General features: G+C 29.5%; 1 protein-coding gene across 2 annotated transcripts in view; it reads right to left on the bottom strand.

Moving 5' to 3' along the window:
- The window catches only part of LOC107450476 (cytochrome b5), a 65,790-nt gene that overhangs the window by 19,015 nt on the left and 37,935 nt on the right, over positions 1-8,840 (bottom strand). For both annotated transcript variants that reach the window (XM_016066278.5, XM_043044447.3), the window contains exon 2: positions 3,697-3,761. The gene's annotated coding sequence lies outside the window, so the exon portion shown is untranslated. The remainder of the gene's footprint in view (positions 1-3,696; positions 3,762-8,840) is intronic.

Below are 8,840 nucleotides of genomic sequence, written 5' to 3' on the forward strand. Positions count from 1 at the left end.
TCATAGGGTGTGTCATATTCACACGTCACCCGACAGAGGATAACCCTCAGAGAAACACCCATGTCTTGAACGGGTTTTGAACCCACAATCATTGGCTTCGAAGTCAGGCACGCGAGTGGTTAACTCGGCCATCAGGCCGGTTGTGACAAAACTATACTAATACATTACTGAGAAAAGTCATAAAGTCATACGCTTGTCTCTGGTTTTATTTTTTTCTTCAATATATTTTTTATTTTTGCGAGATTTAAATTAAAGGAACAATCATCAAGTTTAGGTCAATTTAAACAAAAATAAATTTTTAAAAAATTAAACGTTGTTAGATGTAAAGTATTAAATTGCCTTTTCAAAATAACAAAACGGGCAAATTCATTAATCAAAAAGTTTCGAGAAGAAGATGCCTCACGTGTTCTAAAAGATACCAAGCTCTATCTTTCCTAATATCTTGAAGAGAAGCCTTTATTTTCTAATTTCTTTGAGAGATATTGCTCTTTTGAATGATACTCTATCACCAAGTATATTTTTTTTAAAAAGAAAAAAAACTTTTAAATAACGGAAATAAAAAATATTTTTTCTCCAAAATACAAGATGGTAAAGGGATAAGATAAATTTTCTGCTGTTATCAAACTTTTTATGACAGAGTATCATTCGATAGTGCCTTTTAAAAAGTATCAAGGTAGGTACTTTATTTACTTCACACCAAAACTACACAATGGTCTATTGGAGACGGTCTGGGAAACATCTCTGAGGATGATCCGAAGACTTTGATCCTCTGCAGAGGGGATGGCTCCCCTGCTTTGGTAGTCCAACGACCTGAGCGCGAAGTCGAGTATACTGGGGTAGAACATTTCAACGAGGACTGATACCGCACACGCTCGGTCCCTACGCAGGCTGATCAAAGTGATCCACTTACTCACGGCAGTCAGTGATGCTTGACTTCGGTGTTCTACTGGGAACCATGTCTTTACGATGAGTCCACTGCGGGACAAAAACTCCAAATAAAGTCTTATAAGGTTTTGGAGAACTCGATAATATATAATTAAAAAAAATAATTAAGAAGGGGGGAATAATATCACCGAAATAACTTTGACTGCCTGATGAGGTGCAAAAATCTTTCTAATAGTCGCCATACAAGTCTTCTCTATTTATTCTGACAATCAAATGGGTCTGGTTGTTTTTAGACCTGCCATCCTTAATAGTGATTCATTGGCTTTCGATAGCGTTTCTGGTTTTTTTCCGCTTTTAAATAGGAATTTGAAACCCCTCCCCTCAAGAAAAAAGTTATGAAAAGTAGCGTAAAAGAATGAAAATAAAAACAGAAATGGTTATTCAAAAAACACTAGCATTATATACTCGAATATGTTACCTTCAAAGTGTAGAAATCTTCAAAGTGTAGATTATCAAGTTAATCTGCGGGATAAATGGGGTGACCTGTAAAAATGCCGAAAACTGTTTCGCTTCTCGAATTACCGATGTCATCTGCAAAACTACCCACATAATATACACATTTCCAACTAAAAAGTGAAAATAAAATCTTTGCTGAGTGTTTTACTTTAAAGCGGAATAAGAGATAAAATATGAATCTACGTTACAGTGAAAAAAAAAAATTCTTTGCTTGAGTAGCAACAATCTTTCGGTAAGCTTAAATTAACGTAATATTATTTATTTATTTTTCGTTTCTTAATAAATCAAATTAATGCAATCAGCACATTAATTAATAGAATTCTTCCATCACCTTATAATACAAATATATTTAAACTTAAAATATTTAAGGAAATTAAGTAATATCATTTATTTATTTTAATTAAATAAACATGAAATTAAGTAAACATGATTCAGAATTTTGATTCTATTTATTCTGACAATTTTGATTGTTTTTAGATCTGCTGCTTTAATAGTGATTCATTAGATTTCGATAGTGTTTCTGAGTTTTTTTCCTCCTTTAAATATGAATTTGAGCCCTACTTTTAAAAAAAGCTATGAAAAGTAGCATAAAAGAATAAAAATAAGAACAGAAATGGTTATTCAAAAAAAAAAAAAAAAACTCGCATATATACTTGTATATGTTACCTTCAAAGCGTAGAAATTATCAAGCTAATATGCAAATTAACTAGGGTGAGCTGTAAAAGTGCCAAAAATTGTTTCGCTCCACAAATTACATAAGTTATCTGCAAAACTACCCAAATAATCTTCGCATTTCCTACTTAAAAGTGAAAATGAGATCTTTGCTGAGTGCTTTACTCTACTTTAAACAGTGATCGGAAAAACTACACTTTTTTTGTAGTGAACTACAACTACTTTATTACAATTGTAGTTAACTACAACCACTTTTTTTTAATGTAGCGACTACAAACTACCTTCGAAATGTAGTCTCTACTTCGCTACTTTTCAGAGACAAACTTAACTGGAGAACTTAATTTCCACCAATATTCAAAATGATTTTGAATAAAGAATTGGCTTGGTTAAATATGGGGAGATATGAAGAAGTCTTAATTCATGTTTACATGGACTAGTTTTTTTATTCTAAAGCACTTTTTATGAATTTGTTCCTTTAACTTTCAAATTCTATTCTTTTCTCGGCAGTAATTTAAGAAATGCTGGGAAACTATCAAATATTTGTGATTTAAGCGATCAATACTTTTTATATCTTCCTAGAAATAAAGTATAGCGCGAAAAAAAACTGACTACCTTGAATAACTTTTGATCTAATGATCGGATCTTAACATTCCAGGACTCAATCTTAATGGGTTTAAGGGAATGACCGCAAATGCGTTAACTAATTAATGCAGACGATATTTTAAATTTCGAAATCAGACACAAAACATACTTCATGGTTCCTGTGAAATCGAATTCTAAAAAAGTCAGATATTTAAAATCTATTTCATAGGTACAGCTCGGCCGATTTTCCGAGCATCTGACATATTAACGTTCGACCACAGAGTCATTCTCATTGAATACGTTGACGGGCCCTAGAAGGATTTGCACCAATCAGATTCGAAATTTTTTTTGCGTTTGAGCCTTTTTTTCTTCTTCTTTTTTTTCTAACGTTTAAAATAGTTGCCAGGAATCACTACAAACAACTATTTTTTTTTTGTATCGCACTACTCATTTCGCCACTTCTTTTAAAAAAAAAATGCAGCACTACACTACAAACTACGGAAAAAAGTAGCGACTACAGTAGTTTCACTTTCCGATCACTGACTTTGAAGTGGAATAAGAGATAAGATCTGAATCTACATTAGAAAGTGAAAAAAATTCTTTACTATAACAACAGCAACTTTTCGGTAAGTTAAATAAATTAACGTAATGCTATTTATTTATTTTTCGTTTCCTAACAAATCAAATTAATACAATCAACGCATTAGTTAATCAAGCTCATCCATCACTTTTAAAACTATGCAAACATATTTAAGCTTAAAATACTTAAATAAACTAACTTATATCATTTATTTATTTTTCAATATCTTAAAAATTCAAATAAATAAATATTATCAAACAGTCAACAAATTAGTTAATAGAATGAAATAAACATGATTTGGAAGTTAAACGATACGGCGACAGCTATATGCTCGCATTGCCTATATAAATTGCGGAAAATTCCTGATCCCGCAATTCAAGGGAATAAACTGCAGTTAAGCAAGTTGCATATTAACCGAGCTTCAATACGAAAACGCATAATAATGATAAAAATGCACTGACCTCCTTAATTATATTCCTTCTTTGAATGAATTTACTCCCTCACGGAAAGGAAGATCTTCTAATATCTAAAATAAAATAAAACATCACCCTTTTTATACTATAAAGGATTAGATCAGTGATTAGATATATCTGAGAGTACAAGGTTGTTACAACAGATCACGGTCAAGGTTTTCATCACGTTTGAATTATGCTTTACATAACAATGTTTCAATATGCCTTCCGCATATACAAATAATATGTATACTCTCCTTGATAGAGAGAAATACGCCTTACTTTCAGTTTTTTAAGGACACGGGCCGCATAAGAGGCTTGTTTTGTCTTCTTTCAAATCCATAAACAAAAATCTGATGGGAAATTTTACGTAAAGTGAAACTTGTCTTTTGGTCACCCAAACAAATCGTAATCATTTTCAAAACAGAAATATTTTTTTGCTAGAATGAATATTGCGCTGTAAGACTATACTTACCAAATAGTTTATTTGTTTATCGTTCGATCATTATCTCGCCTTGAAAATAGCGTAAAAAATATTTTTGATATGAAAGGCACATTTTTAAGGAAATCATTTTTTGTAAATATAGGAAGGGAAATTATTAAAAAAAATATATGAACAAATAAAAAAAAACATTTTTTTAAAAATGTCATTATATTTTCGTATAAAAAACAATTTTTGGTGTGATGCATTCTCGTTGCAGAAACTCAAATGAAAATTTGTTCAACATTGTACCATAATATGGGTTTCTTTGAACATAATGCGGGGAAAATCAGTCGCAGCCTCACTTAGGTGTTCAATGAAACATAGTTTCCGTTCAAGTTGAGCCAAATTATTGTGCAAATCTATTCCAACCACAATAAAGTGTTCAATTAAACCGAGTTTCAGTACAATTTGAGACAAAGCTTTGTACAAATCTGTTGCAACCTTAATAAAGTGTTCACTAGTTAGTTAAGCATTATTGGCTTGTGGCTATACCGGGTCTATAACTTGTGTTATAAAGCATACTGCTATGATTAAAATTAAATGGATTTGGAAGAAACAATGTGCCTGAGGTAATTGAAAATGTTATTAGGAGGCTTATCCCCAATTAATTAAGTCAATATTGGATTAAAGCTACCAAAATAGCGTTGTATCTGGATTTCAAATGTTCCACACTTGGTTAAAATGCTTCATAGTAGTGCAGCTACTTCAATATTACTAGTGTCTACTATTTCATCATTGAATGCTAACGACTCTTGAAAAAATGACCAGTCTGCTATATGTGCCAGTAATATAGGGGAGTGCAAAATATTGATGATTAAAGGAAAATGGTTGCTATGATAAAGGTTATCCCAAACAAAAAATTACGCACTTATTAAGCATTTTATTGAGGTTTCAACAGATTTTCAAAATACTTTGATTTAAGCCGTGGTAGCTCAGGGGATAGAGCGTTTGCCTTATAATCAGGTGAGCCGGGTTCGAATCCCAGCGATGGCTGGTGCATACGAATTCCGCACCTGGCTCTCATCGACCACAGGGCTGACGTTAAATATCGTCAGGGGTTGACGGATCATGGGTTAGAGTCCCCTTGCCCTCATGGTAACTGTCTCAGGTTTTCGTGTTTTCCCTCTCCTTGTAACGTGCAGGTTAGTTCCCTCAAAAAGTCCTCCACAAAAGCAAAATTCCTCCCAAGACTTGATTCGGGAGTTTCCTTGTCTTCTGGATTGAGTTCAAAATTACAAGACTACGGAGTTGAACATTAGTAGTCGTAAATACAAAATTGGGTCGGCTGTTCAACGACGGTTGTCAAAAAATAAAATAAAATATAGATTTTGGGTAGTCAACGCATCTATTGATTCGATGTAAATAAATACAGTACATTCCATCCGATGTTAATAAATACAGTACATTAAATAAATACAGATAATTAATTTCTTTTTAATAACAAAGTAAACAGATTCTAAACTTTGATCTTACACATAGTTTTATCAACAAGTAATTTATATATTTTAACAAAACGAGGCTTTTTTGAGTGTTTAAAGTCTGAGTTCAATTTTGTACCATTAGTCATTTTTAAAAGAGAGAACCTTGACACTATTCTAGATGTAACACAATCAACAAAAAATAGATTTTATTTTTAGGAAAAAAAAAGGAAGTAAAGAAAAAGAAAGTAAATTATAAAAAAAAGACGCAACTGGGTGGAAAAAAAAGTTCTACATATAGTTAGGAACAATGTATGAACTAGATCAACAAAAGTTGCATTTTGAATCTACAAATAGAATGCATTTATTCGATTTATAATTCATTGGATTTAGTAATCTTTTTAATGATCAATTATTTTCTATTTTCTCCAAAACCCTTATTCTAGGTAAAAAGAAAAACTATTTTTTTTTCAAATAGCGAAATGTTTGAAATCAGTTGAATAAAAATTTTTAAAACCAACATTACTCTTGAGTGATGCGGGTACCAAATTAATAAATAAATTTTAAAAAAAATTCTCACTAACAAGAATTAGTCGCTAGTTAGTTCTTTTAAAATATTTTTGTCATAAAAATAGTTTGAGTCATGATCGCTCAGGGGATAGAACGTTTGCCTTCCAATGAGGTGAACCGAGTTCGAATCCAAACGATGGCAGATCGAAACGAATTCGGCTCCCGGCTCGCACTTGTACTGACGTAAAATATCCTCAATGGTAGACGGATCATGGGATAGAATCCCCTTACCGTCAGGCTTCCTTTCTCGTAGTTTTCTTTCCATGTAACGTAAATGCGGGTTTGTTCCATCAAAAATTCTCCACGGAAGCATTTGTAGTCGTAAGCCCAAAGTGGGTCAAAGACAGTTATAAAATAAAATATATTAAACTTCTATAATTGCTTTAACTGTACCATAATAAATAAGTAAATAAATAATTAAGGTAACAAAAATTATTTACCAAAACTTTCTTCGTAATTGCTGTTTTAGTTTACGCAGTGTTAAACTAATGAAATTGTTGAGTCGAATTTTTTAAACAACTTTTGACAGCGAAAAGCTTTAAAGAAGAAATTATTCAGATTAGGAGTTATTACTTAAGCCTCTTGATTTATATATTTTTAAAATCCTCCCCAAAAAATGAAGACGATATAGAGTAGATTAACTAGGGATGGCACCTAATATTTAAAACACGAATGAACAAATATGTAATCGAATTCTAACGAATCACTTTCGAAGAAGGTGTGGCTGAAAAAAACGAAACCTGTCTGATTGACTTGATATACGATATACGACATGACTTGATATATGATTACAGAAGCACCTCCACTTGTCCTTAAAAAATCAAAATTGATTTCAATTTTTTTTTTTCATTACCTATAATTCAAAAGATTTAGATAGCATGTTTCATAACTTGTGATTCAAAATATTTATGTAGAATTTCTCTTTTTCTTTTCACTCGTGACTCGAAAGATTTAGTTAGCATTTTTAATTTTTTATCACTTGTGATTCAAAAAATTTACATTTTTATTTTTTATCACTTGTAATTCAAGCGATTTAGATAAAATTGTTATGACCTTATCATTGTTATTCTAAAGAATTTGATAGCATTATTATTAGTTGTAATTTAAAAGATTTAGACAACACTTTTTTATTTTTTTATCATTTGTGATTCAAAATATTTAGACAGTATTTTTTTCTCTCGCTTATTTATTAATTTGCTATGCTTAAATATAAATATTCATATAATAAATGAAAAAAAGTATTCATATTTTTTATAAATACAATTATTCATTTCAGTCATAAATATAAATATCCACATCATTATTAAATATAAATATTCGCATAAATATTCAAAAGATTTCGAAAGTTTCTTTATTTTTTCCTCACATAAATATATATTTATTTTTTCCTCTTTGCCACCCTTAATTTGAACAATTTTTGACTGCATTTTTAATTAGATTTCTACTACTATATTTTCAGGTCAGTCCTTACAGAACATCCTGTATTTATGTCAAGAAATATAAATATTCATATCATTCATAAATGTAAATATTCAAATCATTCACAAATATAAATATTCAAGTTATTATTAAATATAAATAATCATGACATTATTTAATATAAAATATTCATAAAAATATTCAAAAGATTTTGACAACATTTTTATTTTTTCCTCACTTGAATATTAATTTGCGACTGTAAAATATAAATATTCATATCATTCATAAAAATAAATACTCATTTCAGTAAAAAATACAATTATTTATATCATTTCTAAATGCAAATATTCATATCATTATTAAATATAAATATTAACATGAAGATTCAAAAAAGTTAGAAACTTTTTATATATTTTCTTCACATAAATATTAATTTGCGACACTTAATTTATACATTTTTTACGGTATTTTAAGGCAAGGATTCTAAAAATATGTATTCATGTCGGTCATTACGGAACATCTTGTATTTACGTATAGAAATATAAATATTTATATCATTCATAAATATAAATATTCATATCATCCTTAAAAATAAACATTCATATCATTCATTTCACATAAACATTTAAAGGATTTAGACAATATTTTTATTTCTTCTTCCCTTACATATTAATCTGCGACGTTTGAATATAAATATTCGTATCATTCATGAAGATAGATATTCATATTATTTATAAATATAAATATTGATATCATTATTAAATATCAATATTGACATGAATATTTAAAAGATTTAGAAAGCATTTTTATTTCTCTTTACATAAATGTTAATATTACGACTCTTATTATCTACACTTTTTGAGTTCATTCTTGGCAAAAAATTTTAAAAATATGTATTCAGGTCAGTCATTGCGGAACATCTTGTATTTATGTAAAGAAATATAAATATTTATACATTTAAATATACACAGAAATATTTTTAAAAAAACATAATTATGAATTTAAGTATTTAATTTTTAAAAGGTAAATTTGTGCCAATTTGTGATTTTTTTTAAAATAAGGATACAGATATGATAGGTTTTAAAGTTATTTATTACACTTCCACTTTTTTCCCTTTCAAAATTATTAATAACATGAAAAAAAATAACATCTTCATTAGTAATTTAAATATCCTGTTTTTTCTCCCTGTTTTACATTATCACTCTTGTAGCAACTGGAATGTTCCTTTAAAAGACGTCTAATGCATAGCTTTGCAAAGAGAA

The sequence above is a fragment of the Parasteatoda tepidariorum genome, chromosome 8 (genome assembly GCF_982258835.1).
Source record: "Parasteatoda tepidariorum strain Cologne lab strain chromosome 8, Ptep-v5.0, whole genome shotgun sequence".
Taxonomy (NCBI): Eukaryota; Metazoa; Arthropoda; class Arachnida; order Araneae; family Theridiidae; genus Parasteatoda; species Parasteatoda tepidariorum.